Source organism: Esox lucius, chromosome 2 (genome assembly GCF_011004845.1).
Source record: "Esox lucius isolate fEsoLuc1 chromosome 2, fEsoLuc1.pri, whole genome shotgun sequence".
NCBI classification, from domain to species: domain Eukaryota; kingdom Metazoa; phylum Chordata; class Actinopteri; order Esociformes; family Esocidae; genus Esox; species Esox lucius.
Window position 1 is genome coordinate 8,540,427 of NC_047570.1, and position 21,273 is coordinate 8,561,699.

Consider the following 21,273-nt stretch of genomic DNA (forward strand, 5'->3'; position numbering starts at 1 on the left):
GAGAATGTGTCAAGGAGGGCATGTGTTCGTGATGGATCCAATATGACGGAGAACTGTCTCACATACCTCTGATGTTGCACAAGCCAAAAGATTGACTCACCATTCTATATTTGATTAATACGTCTCAGCGTGTACTCGCAGTCCAAACACTGGCGACGATAACCATCGAGGTCACACTGATACACACATTCCGGAAAGACAGCATATCATGTCATTTGAGACTGACATACTTTTTTGGATCGGTGTACGTCTTTTTTTTTCTTTTCTAAATGAGAGACAACATCTATATTTTGAAATGATGAAATGTGTAGAATCTTTTGGTGTATTGTATAATGTGTGAAGCGTGTTTGATCATTTGACATGGGAGTGCCGCAGGCTATATAAGACAGCTGTCACATATTTCAAGCTCCAACGGTAGAATCTCTTTTCAATAAATGTTATAGCTAGAATTTTCCAGCTTCAAAAGAAAAGGTTTTCATTGATTAGCACTTTACAAGCAATCCATTTTTACAAACCGGCTTGACCTCTCTCACAGGACGACGGTCTGGTATGAATAAAAAAAAAACACAGAACTATGACAAAAAGAATGTGTAACTAATAACAAGAAGGGGATTTAGGGAAAGAAAGAAAATACAGTGAGAGAGAGGGAGGAATGAAAAAAGACATGGAAAACATAGAAAGGGCCAAAGCCATCTAACCAACACAGCCTGAGTATAACGAACACACAAGATGATGATGATGATGACCAAGACGATGGTGACAGTGGTGAGAGGAGGACATTGCAAACCGCTGGCAGACCCGATCAGCCGAGCCCTGATGCAGACAGATCCTTCATCCTCCCTGTCACATGATCTACCATCAGTCTCGGAGATGAGGATATATCGCCATCAGCCCCGGGAATAATGGGTGCACCTGTTTACAGTGTCACCTCTGTTTGCTAATTGTCTCCTTGAGCTACATTGGGGAAGTAAATGCGTCTCGGCTTTTGACAGGCGGGCGTTTATTTAGAAATCGCATTACTTCCAGAGCGATTGTTCTTTTTTTTTCATCTTTTTTTTTCTTCTTTTTTTTTTTACTTTGAGGGGCCAGGAAAGTTAAATGAGAGCGCCTCGCTAAAGATTTCACTTCCTGATTAGGAAGGTGACAGCGTTGAGCTGAAAAGTTCACATCCACTTGTTAAATTCCCTCCCCCAGTACCATGCCGGTGAAAAGGGGAGCGTGACAGACATGTTTAATATCCTCCACTTTGTGATCAACGGGGGTGCCAACGAGCCATACCTGCAGGACTGCCGCCTTGACGACGTAGCTCAGGAAGAACGCGGGCAGGATTGCAGGGGGGGCGGGGCCTGTAAACAAAACAGACAAACCAGGAAATTCAGCGCCAGTCCTCATTGAAGTTTGACAAGTCTCTACAATGGCTACGTGGAAAACAACACAAGAACCAAAAACGCCGTCGGCGTCAACACTTTCCAAACGTTAGGTCATTTTCCTGAGCTCCGTCCATTGTAAAGACGCAATGCCACTAAAGCGTTATGAAGTGTGGATCCTATAAAAATGGGGATTGTCTCCGGCTTGGCATGAAGAAAACAACACTCGAAGGAGAACCTGAGTCTGTTCGCAACAAACCTTCAGAGCACATCGTGTTATCGGATACTGCTTTAAAGGCAGAAGATAAATAAGCAGAGCTATGTGAACTTATCATCCTGCCCTCCCTTTAAAGTAGCAGAGTGGGTCGGTTCGGGGTCGAGGCCTCACATCGTGTGTGAGGCTGGGACAGGAGCCGGGACAGGGCTACAGATGTGGGTCTTAAAGAAGGCCACCCTAGGAGTCTGCTGAGGGAATTCTAATCAGCACTACTATTTCAATAGAGTACCAGGAAGAGTACCGGGAAAAGACACACACATGCACTCAAGCACACGCGCACACACACACATATATACAGAAACGCACACACTCATCCAGCCACCCCCACACACAGACACACACACACACACACACACACACAAAGGCATGCTTGCCTTAAGTCACATTCTAAATTGGCTCCCAGGAGCATTTTCCCTACCTTGTACACCAAAGGCATTGTGTATGTTAGCTGAGTGCTTAGCATATGCTGGGTAACCTGAGAGCTCCTCTGCGCACACTCACATTGTTTCCAGAAGTTGTTGTATTTTTTTTTGTCCTTTAAGTATTTCCCATCAGGAGCTTAATTAAATAGAAAATAGTTCGCATACACCTATTACGCCTGGACTGCAGAAGCAGCCCACCCTGCGAACGTCGAGAAAGATGCAAGACTGAGAGCGAAAAGAAAAGAGGATGGAAAAAAAAGAAAACAGTAGACGGAGAGAAGTAGAGACAGAGAGAGAGAGAGAGAGAGAGAGAGAGAGTGAGGAAACTACGATGAGATGCTCTCGTGAAGCTCTTTCTCACAGATGAGACTTTGCCACTCTGTCTTTCAGATGTTTATTTGAGAGGGCTGAGTCGGGACTGGCTGATTCTGTAGCTCACCTCCTCATTCACAGAAAGAGTCAGGCCAGCTGTACGCCATGCACCCAACAGCTCAGACCAGGGTTTCAGATTGGCGTGGTACAGCCAGGGGTTGTGGGATCAGTGTCCACGGGGGCAGGCGGCCACTAGAAAAATTTACTCCTTATGGTGAGTCCGCCAAATAACCAAAACCTGTGGTTCATAACGGTATATTTGGGAAGGGATTAAACATCCTTCATGTTAGTGGTTCTCTGAAACATAAAGATGGTCGGCAACACATTAGCCGTATTCCACAGGATTCCAGGAAATTCTTTAAAATGTTTAGATAGCATAACCTTTGCTGTTTACACTATTAAAGCGCGTGTTCTTTGAGAGGCAGAGCGATACACAGGGGTAGTACGATGTGTAAGACACACGACATGTTTAAACAGGGACACACTAAAGTAATAGGCAAAAAGCAGTGAAGTGTTGATTTTACAAAGGGGTGAAACATCACACACACACACACACACACACACACACACCCGTACGCACCCCCCTCCCCCTCCCCCTCCCCCACCCCCACCCAGTAACACACCAGCCTGGCAGACGAAGTTAACATTTTCACCAAAAATATTCCTCGCCTCCAACAGTCCAATGTAATTCATTTTCCATCTCTGTTCATTAATCATTGTTAAAATTAGTGATCCATTTCTTCCACTCTGCCATCTGCACTCAGCTTCGTTACAAACATGACACCTTCGCGCATAATAAAAGCTGACAGCCACGAGGACGCTTTTCCAAATAGCTTTCTGCATATGTGCACCTCTACAACTGATGCTGTTGTCAGACAAAAGTAGGTTATTTAAGCAGCGCTCCTGCTAGAACAATCCACGCACAACTACACACACACACACAAACACGCAAACACACTCAGCGTGCATGGCCAGACTGATAGGCAGATAGAGACCCCAGCCATCTCATTGTGTCCAAGGTACATATATAACAGAGTATGTGGTACCACCCAGAGCATTCGAACACAAACACATACATAACCAGCTGGGCCTAATCTTGAATGGAATGTGCTAAAATCCTGATAATAAATCTCCCCGGTTGTGCTATAGAAAGTCAAGTTATGAAATCAGAGATTCTGAAATATTAACGTTCAACGGAGAGAGAGACGACAATGGGAGCGTTGTGGCTCTTAATGTGCTGTTTGCGTAGGCAAGATTTGATTCCGACTTACATAGATTAGCACGCTGTTGTTCTTTTCTGTTGGTATTTGTTTTATACTTACAGCGATACTGTGTGTGCGTGTTTGTGTGTGTGTGTGTTTTAAAGGAAGTGTCTCAGTTGGCAGAAACAGGGGACCAGACAGTAGAACTGCTTTGGCTGAGGAGAGCAGGGTCTTATAATGAGATGCCCGGGCCAGATGATGCCCATCGTAGGTCACACGGGCCCCTCGCAATCCCCCCGATATCCAGGCCAGAAGCCTCTGTTTGCCTTCCCCAGGACGGGGGCTCCCCGCCCGCCGCACACGGCCCCGACAATCCCCGGTCTCCCGTTAACCCCCGTCAGCCCGTGGATCGTCTGCACGGCCTCCCTGGTGAGGTGTCGCTGGAAGCCCCAGGCGCAGCACATTAATCTATATAATGCCCTCGAAGAGCGGGCTTTTCACACCGTTAACTGCCAAGGCCTAGGAGGGGCAGGGTTTGTGCCGCGATTCAGCTGTTCGTCCAACTGGCGTCTACGCACGCACGCACAGGCGCGCGCACCGCCCCCCCCCTCTCCCAGCTCCGCCCACAGGCTCCATTCGGGTCAAAGGAGGACCGCCTCTGTCGGCATCGTCGTAAAACGCCGCCGTCTCAGGAGCGGCGAAATTCTCAGGCAAAAGAGCCTGGAGGGGAGAAGCGACGCGGCCTTGACATTCACTGTCGCGTTACCCTCGAGAAAGCCAAGGCTTTAGCTATTTCTCCCATCCGCTAATTTGGTTCTGTTTAAACCCTCCTTCTGCCTCACATACGCACACATACACACACACACACGTGCGCGCGCGCAGACCCTGACATGTTTAATTTCAGGTTCTCAGCCACATCTGAATTACAGAAAACTGATGAGGGACGGAGGCCAGGGCCCTCCGGACTGATTAGCATCATTTAAGAAAGCGTTCCTTTTTGCTCAGCTCAGTGAGCGCTCAGCCTACAAGATGGGTGGCCTTTCAGCGTTACAAGTCAATATGGAGTAAACTCATTTGAATTGAACAGGGAGAGAGACCACTCCAGAGCCCGGGCAACCGCATTTCATCTCTGTCCTCACGTATTCTTCCCAATGTCCTCACTGTGTGCTTTAAATGCACAGTATTTTTGGAAGTACGCCTATACTTTAAGGGTGAATAATACAATTTTTAAAGGTATAAAGTAATAAGATAGAACACATTTCCCCCTCTAAATTATATAAGCCATGCAAATGGCTTAAAATTCTGTAAAGCTTTTCTGAAAATCCTACTTATGGTTGCCATTCTGTGCCAAAAAGTTCATCTGGCCTGTAAATTTAAGCATGGATTACAAATATTCAAATCATGAGCTTACTGTTCAAATAAACATTTCCAACAGGGAGAAAGTTGCAAGGCATACACTTTCAACATAATTCCTCCTCTGGCATCCCCTCCCCACAGTCCTAATAAAACAAAATGCCCACCCCCCCCAAAAAAAAATAATAAAAAATAAAAACAAAGAAAGAAAGAAAGTAAGCAGTTAAAAGCTCGGCATTTTCATTTATCTTTGGACTGAATAAACAACCCTGATGATATCTCTAATTATTGTAATTGGAACCACCTACAACAATTACATTTGGGCGGGCTAGGATGTGTCCTGATAACCCTGTGAGGACTATAGGGTACGTTATTACTGTTTAAAGAGGGCCGGCGGGGGGGGGGGGGGGGTCAGTCAGCTGGTCGCCACATGGAATAAAGAAGAAACGTGATTCGATTTTTCGAATCCCTTCTTTTCTAAAAAAGCAAGCAGAGCGAAGGACGCACTGTAAGACATCGCAAGTGGATGGACCGGGTAGGAACAACAGACCGCGACGACCCTGGCCGTCATAGCTCTCCACCTTGACCCCTTCTGCTGTCCTACGCTTGCTCCACCTTGGGCGAGATCCACACAGACAGGGCCGGGGCCGGGCTTTGTGATGACAGCCAGCGTTATCCCTCAGCTCGGCTCCCACGGAGCACTGCATTAAAGTCTTCCACATTCGCAAAATTGCAAACAGATGCAACTCAAGTACCTGCAAATAATCTGCCAAGACCAATTTCAAAAGGGAGATTTCAAAATATGTGGAAGTCATTAGGACGAGTATTATTTTTGCGATGAGCAGGCGGCCAGCAGTGGCTCCGAAAGCAGATGGGTGCTGCTTTTATTCAGGAAGAAAGGCCCAACATGTTATTCCTTCATAAATGAAGACGTATAACGTGGTGAAACAATTAAGATATTGAAGTTTCAAAGGCAACAAAAGAATGCCAAATAGTCATTTTTCTTCTCGTAACAATCTTTCATCTTGTTTGAGACTTATTTCTCTCTTTCAATGCAGATAAGAAATAAGACAGGAAGATCTAACACTGTTGTGTAATAAAGGTAAAATAATTAAAAGCCTCCATATTAAAGGTAAAATAATGAAAAGCCTTTTTCTTGCTATGTAAATCGGGGAATGTTTCAGATGTCTAATTTGCAACGGCTGCTGTTGTTATTTTTCTGTTGAAGAGAGTGTATCTGAAGTTCTAGGCTTCTCATTGTAGCTTTAAATCGCTGCAACACAGTTTTGTCCAATTAAAGATGATTTCAGCGCAATGCACTGCAACAAACTTCATTAGAATGTACATCAAACTGACGACCAATGCTTTTCTGTGAGCATCTTAAAGACAAGAAATGAATTATGCATAATCAAAATGCACATTTCTCCTCACTATCCAAGCCAACATCTATTACCCTTGTTTCTTGCATCGGATTCATCAAAATTCAAGTGAAATATGATTAGTAAACTGTAAAGTTATTGGTCTTAATTGGGATAAATGGGCAGTTTAACACCCAAAAACATTTTTAAAAATTGCTGTACTTAAAACAATAAGAATGTAATCAAATGCTTCATAATTGTAACAGTGGGAAGTGTTTCAGGCAATCCACTCATAACAAACACACTTTGTTCTCTGGTTATAAGAGGGACACAATCGAGAGCGTGAGAATGCCGGGAATGCAACATTTTGAGCCATCCCTCTCCTTCTCCCCTCTCGTTTCGGGTCGCCCATAGTATTTGCTTCCTGTCTCATTGTAGCTGGCAAAAGAAAATTCGGTAATTGAGCAGTACAGAACATGTGCCCTCCCTGCTCGAAGATGACAGATGGATTATAAAAACTTCAAAGCCAAGCATTTGGAGCACCAGGGGAGAGATGGTAGGTATTTGAACTATCATTCTTTACCCAGGAGACAATGCCTGCCTGACATGGCGCATATATCAAGGAATAGTGCAACCCCACAGACATAATCCCCCCCCCTCCATCCCCCCGCCCCCCACTCACAGCTATATATTTAACATCCTGTTATGAGCAACTTTCAGCCAAGCACACAAGTAAAAGCAACAGAAGGGGGCTTACATGTCAAGAAAGCGGCAAAGAAAGCACCCGGCTATATCATTACTGTGTGTCGTTTCTTCTTGATCAGTTAACCACCTACTTTACATTTATTTCTTTTTTTTTGGGGGGGGGGGATACACGTTGGTCTACTGATGTTGTCGTCAGCATTTTTGAAATAATAATTACCATAAGAGGGGGGTGGGGATGGTTTTAACCCCCCACAAGGACATCACGATAAACAGGCCCGGAAGAATGTAAGCTAGAGTAACTGAAGCTGGGTGGTAGTTTCTGTAATCATCTTATAAGCATGATTTATGAAAAAGGCCATCTGTCGTTCTTCCTTAAGCATGGAGGCAACATTTAATAATATAAGGCCATGATGTGAGTTGGCTGTGGAAGATTTGGGACTGGAACACTTTACTAAGAGACAGTTATAACAAGAGCTTTACAGATAAATTATGCTAGCTGCAAACTGTCCCTACATTCACACGTAAATATGCTCCTAAAACACACACGCGCAGACACGCACTCCCTTTTGCCCTCACTACTGCTGTTTAACACACAAACGCATATTCACACACACACACACACACACACACAGTGGGTCACATGGAAGCTAATCACGTTTGACCTTTGCAGCCACACCGTTTAACCCCAGTCACTGTGGCTGACCTTGTCTAAATGAGCTGGCCCTAACTCTGGAAAACCGACCTCGCCAAATCCCTCTTGTCCTGGTCAAACAAGGGTTTCACTTAAAAAAAAAAAAAAAAAGAAGGGACAACTAAAAGCTGGCCTTGACAATACAGATCAGTTCTTCAGTCACCAGTGGTGAACAACTCTTAAGGGTGACATCACGGCTGTAAACATACGTAAACACTGTCTCACTGGTTAAATGGTGAGAGGACTTCCAATGTAGACGGATTGCAACATTTCAAAGGGGTCAAATTTACTTTTTCAACCAGAGACCCGGACACCTATGTCTCAGTCAGCTGGGGTAAAGACGGCTGCTCTCTCGCTACGGCTGCTGTTCTCTCACCCCCGGTGACCTGGACGTGACTCCCAGTTTGACCTCGTCTGGCCCGGGTGTTAGGGGGGGTCCGCCGCTATCTGACATCTGCCGGCCGTGCTCATTATTCAACCCCACCCTCACCCCCCACCCCGCGTGCTCTCACCTTTTCAGCGTCCATCAGGATTTCAAGTCTAATCCCCCTGGATCATCCCATCAATGCTAAGGGGTGTTTATGTGTAATGGATTCCGAACCCCGCCCCCCCACCAAGCAGACACACCGTTACCTCCTCGTTCTCATTACCAACTAACTACACCGTTTGATTAAAAGCGTGTGAGTAGGGGGAGGGGGATTGGGGGGGGGGGGGGGGGGGGGGGGGGGAACCTCCATAATTAAGATCACTTCACAGATTACCTCCGACAACAAAAGCGCAGAGAGCGGCCGCCTGTAGCCGGGGGAAATTGGATGAAAAGGCGAGCGGGGACGGGCCTGACCCCTTTCCGGCTACAACACCAGCGACGGACATGCCTGGATCAAATGGGCTCCCCAGCAGGAGAGCCACCCCCGCCGGACTCAAATCAAGGCCCGTCGGGTTGGGTTCGGTATGGACGCTACAGCTACAGGACCCGTATCAAAGTCCCTCAGGCGCTGTACGGTCGCTGAGAAGCACGCATACATGCGCAAGCTTTGTTGTGTCATGCTCACACACACACAAACTGGTAGGACCAAAGCTTTTGGGCGTTGTGCAGTCTGTTAAAGATAAAAATTGGAACACACACAGTCCCACTATGAAATCCCACTATGTTGCTGTCATCAAAGCAAAATGACTAACACTGATCCACATTACCTAAGAGCTTCCAATCAGCCAGCTCTGAAAACGATAGCCAACGTCTGATACTGCCCGGCTAGAGTACGGTAATTGCTCTGTTAACGGTCCATTCCAGATTTCATACGCGTGTTTCCCATGTTGCCGTGCTCCAGCTAGTCTTGGCATCCGATCGCTTATGCCGTTCCCCGTTAGTCGCCCCGCCCGAGGGGACCAAAAGCAGCTACCTTCACCTGAGCCTTTCAACCTACGACCCACTGGTCAGATATCCATCTCCCAAACCACCACTGCACAGTGCGGGGCCCTTGGACGTCCTTTGCCTCCGCTTCAGAGCAGGAGGCCATTAATATAATCCCAGGGATCCAGCGTACGCCGGAGAGCCCCGAGGCTACGGCAATCAGAAGAAAGCGAGAGAGACAGAAAGAGACAGAGAGAGAAATAAACTCCACCCAAATCTCCGGAAAACGTTTCAAATCCGATGGTGCTGCAACGGGATCAGCCCGGCACGTCCTGATGGCTGCTGAAGGGGTGGGAACGCTGGAGGTACAGTTTCAACACAGACCTCCCAGGACTGCGGAGTAGGGGAGAAACACATGAATCTTCCCTACGTCCTGGGACGTGCGGCTGGTTGAGCTAACACTGACTGGTCACGGGACAATCATAATGCAAATTTAAACAGAGGACATAATTCATTGCACTAATGGTGCCCCCCAAACCCCTCCCCCCACCCCCACCCCCCCCCCCCACTCCCCCACACTCTCTCTCACGTGGGTTGCCTTAACTATAAACCCAAGGCAAGTTCGCCCATCGTACATCTCCTGTGTGGTCATTTTTAGTTTCACCTCGAAGACAAGACGTGGCTACGGAAGGGAAGACCACACAGAGTACAGAAGCAACTAGTGGGCGGTCCTCACAACAGGGCAACTAGTGGGCGGTCCTCACAACAGGGCAACTAGTGGGCGCTCCTCACAACAGGGCAACTAGTGGGCGCTCCTCACAACAGGGCAACTAGTGTGCGGTTCTCACAACAGGGCATCTAGTGGGCGGTCCTCACAACAGGGCAACTAGTGGGCGGTCCTCACAACAGGGCAACTAGTGGGCGGTCCTCACAACAGGGCAACTAGTGGGCGGTCCTCACAACAGGGCAACTAGTGGGCGGTCCTCACAACAGGGCAACTAGTGGGCGGTCCTCACAACAGGGCAACTAGTGGGCGGTCCTCACAACAGGGCATCTAGTGGGCGGTCCTCACAACAGGGCAACTAGTGGGCGGTCCTCATAACAGGGCAACTAGTGGGCGGTCCTCACAACAGGGCAACTAGTGGGCGGTCCTCACAACAGGGCACAGGAACATTGGTTTGTGGACGGTCGTGAATACAATGCAAACGCAGCGGCCTAAAACGGCTAGAGGGCCTAATGGGTGACAGGATCCGATAGGGGGCTCGTTCGAGGCTATTGGAGCGTTAACGCGGAAAGAAAGGTCAATCTGATCGACTTCACAAGCCAGGTTCACTCAACAACTCGTTTTGGGAGCACGCAGCAAACAAAGTACTGGCCTCACGCGTGAACTCTAATCCTAACATAGCATACCACCACCACAGACGGAATATTTTGCTCGAAAAACAACTCTGTTTCTCTTCTGGAGTAGTCGTTCCATCCTCTCTAGCGGAGGATGGGGATGTGAGCGGAGCACGAACAGCGCTGCCTCCCGTCTGATCCACAGTGACAGTACTATTTACTAAAACAGGACGAGGCAGAAGCAGGCTCCGGCCCACCACTTCCACTTAGCTTTCCCCCCATTACAGCGATTGGTGTGGACGACGTAGCAAAGACACAAGAACAGAGAAGTTAGAGGAGACAACAATGCCTCATGATCAAGAAGAAAGAAAAAAAAAGAAGAAAAGAGAGACAGGGAGAGAGGGGGAAAAAAAGCCCATTTATGAAAATCATCAGAAATTGCGGGAGATCTGTTAAGGGTTTTCTGCCGTGGAAAGGGTATGAGCACATCTTAAGACATAAAAGGGTGTAAAAGAAGCTATGTGCCAGGGGAATTCTCTCCAACAGCCCTTTTAAATTCACCTCGGTAATAATGCAGATAAATAAAAAACAAACTCCCTAAAGTAAATACTGTTTAGCTCACACCTTGAGCTGCCGTTTTGAAAGCAGTTCACACAAGAACTGACAGCTCTTCCCACACAGCTCCTGTTTTTAAAACACCAGGTGGGGACTGCTGATTGTGTTTGCGCGCGCATGTGCGTGTCCGGACAGTCTAGCGGTCACATACATGTCCATGGCCTCGCTGTTGGAATGTGAGAGCCGGGAAAAGCTGAGAAGCCTTCTAAAAGAGCCTTTCTTCAGTGACATTCGGACCGTTGAAATGTTGGGGGAGAATAGCTCCACGCTCTGGGACAAGCAGAGCGTGTCATAAAAACATGAATAAACGTATATAGATTTAATATTTGAGCTAAAAATAGTCATGAAAAAAACAAACAGCCCATCCAGGTACCTCTTGTGACACTGTTACACAGAAGATGTGGTCAGCAAGTGCCAAACTTTACAAAAAGGGCATGTGTTGAAAGCTGTGAATGCTAATTTGCCTCCGGGTCTACTTATTTACTTGTGCATAAACGGAAAAACAAGTAAATACTGTATTAATGCATCTCAGTGGGGAAATGTGTGTTTTTAAAATGTGAGCTTAAATGCTCCCACAGTTTTGAATGTTCTAATAAGGCAGACGATCCTATATACAGCCTAGAGTAAATCTGTGCTAGTAAATAGTAGAGAAAAAATAAAGGCCTGGAAACACATTCCCAGTTGCTCTTCTCTAATACATATCTGTGGAGTGAGATGGATAAATTGCAGGCATATTCCAAAACAATTATTTTTTTAAACGGACGATAAAAAAAATACAAAGGGGCCTACGCGTAAAAATGTACGTTGGCCTGGGACTTCTGCACGGTGTGAGCTGACATTATACCTCCCTGTTTGACTCCAACTGCCCATTATTACAAATGTTCCCCAGCATAATAGAGGTGTGCAGACAGGCGGACATTTTGCTGACTTTTATCAAGCCAAATTTACCAAATGTATCTGCCATGAAGATCTCCAGCTGCTTGTTCAAAAGCCGTCCAGAGATACGGCTAAGTACATCATCCCCCTTCACTGTCACTCTCTCTCATCCACTCTCTCTCATCCACTCTCTCTCTGTTTCCCTCTCTCCGTTGCCCCCACTCTTACCCTCCCTCCCTCCCTCACTATTCTCCTCTTTTCTCTTTCCTCCTGTCTCTGTTCCCTTCTCTCTAGCTCCATCTAACAAGCTATCTATCTATCTATCTATCTATCTATCTGTCTATCTATCATGTATCTATCCCCCTCCGTTGTCTCTCTCTTGCACTCTCTCTGTCTGTCTCTGGTTAGGAGCCGCTAATTCACAGGGCCTGATCCGTCTCCCAGCCTGGAGACGCCAATGCTATCATTATCAGCCAATTCAGCCAGCCGTTAAATGGTGGAATCAGGAGACATTTGCTCCCCTCCACTATCGCTGTGACATCATTACCGAGAGAATCAACAGCGGGAGCGCTCGGGTCCACGGGGGGGCAGGGGAACAATACAGCGACTCCGGCCCAGGCATCTCCTCAAGGAATTACAGATGGGAGGGGGGGTCTGGGATAGAGGGGGCGGGTGTGCAGGGGGGGGGGGGTAATAATACAATGCATGTCCACCTGGGAGTAGAAGTCACAGCACTGAAACTCCCCACAAACACAGGCATAGGAGGGAGAGACAGAAGCGGACATCGAAGGGGAGGGAAAGAGCTGCTTCAGCTGTGTCCGTTTTTTCCCTCCACTCCACCTTTCTTTCTCCTGAATGGTTTTAATGGCCACCTGTAAACCGCCAGGACACATGATCTCATGGTTCTGGGATAGAGGTGGTGTTTTGGACCCTCTGGCAAAATGATGCAGCGGTCCCTGTTAACACTGGAGGCTGATTATCAACTCTTCCCATCCTAGATACAAAGCACTTGTGCTTTTAGTGCTGCCAAATAGGTCCTCTGCCCCTCGACTGTTCAAAAACCATCTCGCTCTTTTTTTAAATTCACTTTAAAGCGATAGGTCCTTCAAATGCGGGATTAATAATGTGTCATTACAAATGACTCATGTCTATTTGAAAGTGGTACCGGACGGTTTTTAACCTTCACCCTGTTGAAGTTCAGGATGAAATGACTCCGGAGTTAAATTAACCAATTAAACATAATACCCACTTACCAGCAAACTAGTTGGAGAACACAGTAAAATACACTTTAAGGCATACACACACACACACAAACACCTGCATAAATTCAATAAAAAAGAAAATCACACAACATGAACACGTTCAAAAGGATCTCACTATAATTTTCCTATAGTGTGTGTGTATGTATCCTGAACGGACACACGAAAAAGAACACACAAACAGGGGAAAGGGTGATTCCCACACACACTGAAGGGGAGAGGAACAAGACCCGGCTTTGAAACTCCCAAAACCCCAGAAAAAGCAAAGGCACTCAGCGCTCCTAATATCAGACTGCTCCTGATTAGGAATTGTCAAAATATTTGCGACAGGAGGAATTCCGACAGCCGAGCGCTGCAGCTCCTCTCTACAAAAGACCCATCTTCCATGTGTAACCAGTACTGGAAATGAGTGTAGACAGAAAACCTAAAATCCCCCAGGCTAAAGAAATCCAGCTATTGTAGTAATAGCCCGTGAGACCTGGCTGGGAATGCACAGCTTTCAGACGCACTTCTCATCCTATTTGTAGCCCCAATGCTGATGTGAGCCGGGAGCAGGTCACTTGTTTAAAGATCCTTGTTTTTAAAAAGCTAAGGAGAACTTTCGACCGGGAAACATTCACAGGGGTTCACTCAGTTTTCCCTCCCTATTTTTCTTCACAATTTTTTTTTTGTTCCACAAGGCAAGTTTCATTAAAGATCCAATTATGCAAATGGGGTCCTGAAGAGGCAGTTGAATATGCAGTGTAATGGTGTACAGTAATGCTTCTACACAGTATATGGCATCAGGGGCAGATTTACCAGGCAAAATAACTGCTACGCCTCCGTCCTTCGGAGAAAACCTCTTGATCATAATTAAAGTTTGCGGGGTCCTCCTGAACCTCCGCAACGAGCCACCTTACCTGGATAACCTCCGAACGGACCCAGCAACACGCGCTAACTAGCGAGCTGCGGGTCGTGACCTACAGCGCACGGAGACAGGATACAGACGTCACCGTAGGCCACACAGGGCTATCGACATCTCCATAATACGGATCTCCTTCGAAAGCAACCAGCCCCCGTCCCCCCGTCCCCCCGTCCCGCTCCCCACATTCTACCGACATCCTCCATTACCCGCCCCCCACCCGGTTCTGGATTCAACCCTGACAGCATTGCAGATATTTACTACTCTTTTAGGCATGCAGGGGGAGAATGCTAAATAACACAACGCCATGCTTCAGAAGCTGTGATTGATGGCTGGTTGCCTGTTTGCGTTAAGCTGTTGTCTACAAAAATGACACGGCTGTAATTTCGTGCTCCTCTGCAGATCAAAAGGAAACAGTCTTGACACAATGCACAGTGCATTTGGAAATCCGCAACGCTAACAAACTTAAAAGCGTACGACTGCTGTGGCTTCGCGCGATTAGATAGATAACTTAGACAAAAGGGGCAAGGCCAAAGAACAGACTGCTCATCTTCCCAAGGCTGGGTGAAACTAGTCCAACTTAACACATTCTATTATTGAGCGTAAACATCAATCTAGGGCCCCCAGGACCACGATCCATACAGCTCCATCCCAAAACCCCTGGGAGGAGAGTGAGAGAGCGAGGGAGGTTGGGAGGGGTAAAATATCTGTGAATATTTCTTCAAATTCCATTCTTTTTTCCGTTCAGTTGATGTTGGTCAGGTTCATGCTCCTCCTCTCACTAGCCTAATTTTCCTTTACGTCAGAAGCTTCTTTTTGAGCACCGGCAATACCCATCCCTCTCTCCCCTCCTCCCTGCTACCCAGACAGACAGACAGACGCTCCTTCTGGTGTCACCCCGGCATGAGGCAATTGAGTCAATCTCATCAGTCACCGCCTCATCTGTCGGCCAGTCTTTATTCTTAGATCGCGTTGACGTCTGTGATTTACCCACTGCAAAAAAAAAAAAAAAAAAAAGGAAAAAAAAGGAAACTTTGGACTTTGGCGTCCTTACCACTGTCTTGTAGCCAGACCTCTTCAGTTATGTTGCTTATTTTACAAAATGCAATGAAAGATACGACCGTTCGATCCTTTGCAGGCGTGAGAAAGAGTTAGGAGCCACACCCTGAAGACGGAAACAGAGGCCTAGACTAATAAACATTAGACGGGTCTCAGTAGCGCTCAGTGTGTTAGTGTGTATCTGCCTAACACAGCATAGGCCTGGACAACCATCCCTCCATAACTTATAGGTCAGGCTCTCTCTGAAACAGACACCCCTGCCAGCCAACTAGACTGGAATGTGTGTGTGTGTGTGTTTGGGGGGGGTACACATCTACAGAGGTAAAGGCCTTAGCCTTTGGGGGGGTACACATCTACAGAGGTAAAGGCCTTAGCCTTTGGGGGGGTACACATCTACAGAGGTAAAGGCCTTAGCCTTTGGGGGGGTACACATCTACAGAGGTAAAGGCCTTAGCCTTTGGGGGGGTACACATCTACAGAGGTAAAGGCCTTAGCCTTTGGGGGGGTACACATCTACAGAGGTAAAGGCCTTAGCCTTTGGGGGGGTACACATCTACAGAGGTAAAGGCCTTAGCCTTTGAAGCCAAAAATAATGGGGGGTTGCACATCTACAGAGGAAAGGGCCTTAGCCTTTGGAGCGATAGAGATTGGTGGGGTACTCCATATATCAATTAATACCTAATCGCCAAGGCCTCGGCTGCTCTACTGTCCTGCAAGAGGCCCCGGCCTCAGCCATCCATCTGGAAGAGAATTCTCACCAATTAAAGGAGCTGAGAATCGTTTAAGAGTGGGACGGCTGTTTGATCACGTCTCCGACTGCTCTCCTGCTCTCTGGCTCCAGTTGACTGGCTGCGGACTGACAGGTCCAGGAGAAGAGCACAGATGTGATGCCCATGCCAAGCTATTCTGCCCTCCTCCACTCTCTCTCTTGTCTCTCGCCCTTCCCCTAAAGATGTTCATCCCCGTAGCCTGTCATGGCCCATGGAGTACAGACACAGGTAAAAGACGATGCGTTGCAATATTGGACCTCTAAACTGGCTGACGAACCAGATCAAAAACATCCCCCTGTGTGTTACATTTTTGATTTACAAATGTGATTACAATTTTGATAAAATGTGGATATAAAACAGGGATTAGTAAAATAACACCAAATGCACATTACAGTCTAAACCTGACAAATAATACTGAAATCAATAAAACCAAAGCATGATAACTTGTCATTAAATAAATTGTGTTCTTGAATAATGAATAATAACAATAATAATAATAATAATAACAACAACAATAATAATCAATATTTTTCCAACATTTTGTAGAAGACAAACACCTATTAGAAGGCCTAGAGTAGGCTACCAGTCTCCTCCAGTACAACACACACACACGGGAGCTCCAACTACACTGGCCTACGAGTTAGTAAATGCACTCGTTCTCTTCTCATAGCAGTTCTCTCAGGTCATTGTCCTTCTAACTAATCGTATTTCGAGACTAGCCTTCAACGCCCGATCTGGGATTCAGAGCAATACAGTTGTCCATCGCTATTACATTTCAAATAAGAAAATGAAAAAAAAAAGGATTAAGCCAAGTCATTATTAGGCTATAGACATAATATCCGCCTAGCAGATATCCTTAAACAATGACAGTGGCTAGCTCGGACAGTGCATGTGTTCGTCCTGGTATTTGTTCCTTTCCTCTGACAATGAATCTAAGGAATAAACATTTATCTCTCCTCAACTTTGCGGAAGATACAAAATCGCTAAAACAATGTGACAGACATTGTGTAAGGCTTATGAGGCCATGTCTCTTATCAACCATTGTACCCTGCTGTTTTAAAGTTGCTGCCTGCGAGTTAGGTCAAGCTCAAGCCGAGGTCATCTGTATTTACATGGGAGGATCTCTCCCTTCTATGGAAGGTGATAGGCTGCTCGGTTGAGTAAGGGACACCTGCAGACTAGTTTAAAGCACGACAGTGCAGCCGTAGCCTAGGTTAGATTCCACAAAATATATAGACGAAAATGTAAAGGCTAACGGCCGCACTAAGCCACAATTAAGATTTGGGGGTCATCATAATGTCGGGAAAATATTATCTTACAGACGTACAATTCAAAGCGCATTAATGATACAATAAAACACAAATAAACAGTATATCCAGTTTAAATACATATTTTGTATTTTAGCAAAATGTTAATATACAATGTAAATATGTATCTAAAGAAAATATACAAGATCTGTTAAACGCTACTCAGCAGACAAGACCTCGTTCCCGATTAAGTTATATCCTAGGCTACGTCATTTTCATTATTAGTCATGGGTGCCTTTTCTATCCGTATCGCAATAACTTTTACGCATTTGGATATCATACATTTCCTCAAGAAACTACGTTTGAATTACTCTTTCATATTTCAATTCCTCCATTGATATGTGCTGTTTCTACATGAAACGGGTTTTAAAGCGTGGTATGACATTTACCCCTCAGTTGTTGAATGCCATCATAACGTTGCTCAAAGCATAATGCAGGGCTGGTATTCATAAGAGGTCGATCACACCACAAAATGGCAGGTCTCACCGGCTCTTCCATCTCACAAGTTTTGACACATGGCATGTACCGTAACTTTGATCCTATTTATCCAACAATCTGCACTCAGGTTAGCTGAAATTCTAAGCAGAACCCCTAGGGATGTGATGAGAAAGTTTTCGGAGCAGATACTAAGGAGAACAGTTCATACTTTCCTCTAGTCGCAAATATCCGTCTGTGTTATGTATGGCATGTGTCCAATACGTTTACGCAAACTCAACAGTCTATCTTGAATGTAAGGAATATACAACTTTTATATGTGACTATTATGAAATAAATCTTTTTTTTTTTTAAGATGACAGATCTGAGTCGCTGCTCAATATTTTCTTCGTATGTAGCCTAGCTGTTTCTCCCCTGACAACACCGCATGCGAACGCCACCGCTATGGATATTTAATTATACTGTATTTTATAATCACGAAGAAAAACAGGCCCCGCTGAGACGCTACAATAGAAACAACAATTGTTAAAACTGACTTTCGAAAGAGAAACGCTTACGAGTTATCATTCCAAAGCCCATAAACCCATGCGTAAGCTTTACACTTCTTACCTTTAAATTTGGAATAACACGAAGAAACTCCGGTCTGTAAACGACGCGTAGTGAGAGATTGTGTTCATTGAATAATGAGGCATGTCCATATGATTGACCGGATCATTTTCTTTCGCTGAAGGGGGAAAAGTGCGCTTCGGACCTGTTACGATTGTCCACTACAGAAATCTCTCTCTAACTGTTCCACACGCATCCTGGGTAAAAAAAAATAGCGTTTTATTCATTCGGTCAGTTTTTTCGAGGCCAAACGTGTTCATTGATACTGATCACCCAGCATCACAACACATTTCCATCTTTCAGCTTGGACTCCCCCTATCTGGTAGGTGAAATGCATTGTACCGTTAAAAAAGCACTCCATTGTCGTCCGCCGCGTAATTCACAACAACGATAGGTCTTGCGGTATTCGGCATTGAGGGAGCTAAGTACGTAACCGAAGAAAAAATATCACCGTTTAAGAAATAATCTCTAATCGGACATTTCCCCGGTGTTGCGGTAAAAAAGGATTCCCACCCTCGCAGCTTGTTTCTGACCTTGAGCTCCCCGTAAACACTCTTATTAAAATCTGTCTATTCTCCTCAGAATCCATTCACATTGTCAGTCTTGTTTCTCTGACACCGCGTATAATTGGCTTTGATGCATGCAGTATAGGAGCATGCAGTAAACAGATAACAATAGAAAACATATATTGTTGTTAAAGTACATTTACTTACCTTTTCTGTGAACTATTTCAAGTGTTTTCTTCTCAAAAAACTCCAGTGTAAATCTGTGTAGTGTGAGCGTCCTGAGCATCAGTCACCGCTAGTGCTTAAGAGAAGTAATCAGTGATAAAATGACGTTCATCTGCACTGTAACCTTGTGGCGTATTTAATGTAAATAAGCCAGTTATGTTGCCAATCGAATGCATACAAACGCAAACTGGTCCTGAGAGAGTTTTTTTTTTCTTTTTTTTTCAGGCGCTCTGACGAACCGGGTTTATTCTAACACCTTGCATGGGAGAGCATTTTGAAGCCATACGAATTAAGCACATTTATTAGTGGGATAAATATGATATTTAAAACCACTGAGCAGGTGAACAAGGGCACGGCGTACTACTCAAACAGAATAAGAAAAGTCAAATATTAATCGCGCTCACTTAACGGTTCCAAGTAACATGGGAACATAATTTTTTTCGACGAAGACTAAACTTTTTGCCTAACTTTTGCGGTAGGACGTAGATGCACTGTCCGACTGTTCACGCTCCTACATGTTCCCACCAGGATGGTTTGATATGTTATGGTTCTATATGGGGGTGGTAGGAGCTGAATAATGCAATTATAGATTCAGTGTCCCGGCGTTGACAAAAGGCACAGTTTCAATAGACTCTTTGTTATGGGATTATATAATGATTATGGTGTAATTATGTGAACGATTTGATAATAATAAAAAGTATCAAGAAATTCTTATCCGGACAGCTTGTTTTCTATAATGTAAGCACATGTGACTCTGGGACGATGACAAGCGCGAGAGGTCGACGAAGAGGACGTGATGCGAGGATGGTTTCGTCCAAACGCAGACGGATTGATTATTCAAAATGTCCTCGAACCATGGGACACACCATGACATTGATCGAGATGATATCAAATCCTGCATATAACCAGACAGAAGTCGACACCGGACCCACTGGTCGTATGTCTGCGGGTAGAGAGAGCAGCTGTGCGCTGGTCTTCCCTTTCCACTTGTGACAGGGAGGTGTGTGACTCCAGGATGCTCACGAGCCAATGCTCACAGTGGTAGGATGACAGTGACAGTGAACTAATGTGTTATGAGCACATGCCACTCCATCTGTGTACGAAATTGATATGGACTTTGGTATGTTACAACTTGATTCCACCGTGACTAGCCATATTTGGATTAATTATAACTGTTTTAGATTCTAAACATCTTCTTGTGACTTCAGTAAAATAGGATAACCTATAGATCGTTTTTAATTACCATAATGCCTGGTTATTTCTAACTATAATATTTCAGTGACTGTGTGTTAATCTACATTGCTATTCAAATTTTAATTATCTTTTATCCCCTGTATATAGGCCTACTCTTATATTATTATTATTTTCTCCAGTTGAACATCAATAGATAATCCAGTAGGAAAGGACCCGGTTGCGCTTTCTTCTCCTTCCAGACAAAACATACTTTTTAAAAGATAGTCCACATTCATTATTCACTATGAAAATCAGATTCTCATGCTGCCCCTTAAACGGTTAGGAATTCAGCCTGCATTTTCCAGTTTGATGTGTATGAAATTCTTTTTTGAACAAATTCCAAAATAAAAGTTTGTCTCTAAAGAAATTAGCATAACCATGCCATCAATAATATCGCTATCTCTATGGGAATGATAGCGGGAGCAGTAGGGGTGTTCCTTTTCTCAATTCTTCATGGATCAACAGCGCGTTCTCAGTTTCTTTTGAACTTGTTATACCAAGTCAAGTGATTCTTTATCGGTGACAGGCTTGACAATGCGACGGGGATGGGAAAGCAGGTCAAAAGCAAGTTGCCATATGGACTTAAACATGCAAATTGCAAACAATATAACACGGATATATCCCATATATAAAGTTAAATTATTTTGCCCATGCTGCAGGAAATAACAAATTAGTGTACATATAATATTAAATTGATAGAGGCAAACCTAAGAAAATATTATCTAAAAATGCGTTCCAACAGGCCTATATTTTTTCTAGTTCTATTTTTCTTGTTTTTCTTGTTTTATACATTAGTTTGTCTGTTTAATCTTAAATCTGAGTCTTTTTATATTTAGATCAATACAGTGATCTTTGATATAAACTTGAGCCTGTATGCAAATAAGATAGTGAATCAACTGTTTATAAAAAATTAAATGATGATCAATTTAATAATTTTTGGAATAATCTTCTAATTTAGACTATAAAGTCAGAAAGTCAGAAACAAGCAGAAAGGTAATCTTATATAGCATTTTGCCTGAGCAACAGGTGCTCTAAAAGAAAAGGC

At 45.0% G+C, this 21,273-nt stretch overlaps 1 protein-coding gene across 4 annotated transcripts in view; it reads right to left on the reverse strand.

Annotated features, from left to right (window-relative positions):
- Window positions 1-19,670, reverse strand: part of LOC105022733 (zinc finger protein 536) — a 139,639-nt gene extending 119,969 nt beyond the window's left edge. For 2 of the 4 annotated variants that reach the window (XM_010891407.3, XM_034296995.1), the window contains exons 1-2: window positions 18,268-18,828; window positions 1,279-1,346 (exon numbers count right to left, since the gene is read on the reverse strand). The gene's annotated coding sequence lies outside the window, so the exon portion shown is untranslated. Of the gene's footprint in view, window positions 1-1,278; window positions 1,347-17,612; window positions 17,735-18,267; window positions 18,829-18,977 lie in introns of those variants that run through there. The other 2 variants (XM_034296996.1, XM_034296997.1) reach the window with 2 other exon arrangements.
- Window positions 19,671-21,273: the final 1,603 nt, after the last annotated feature.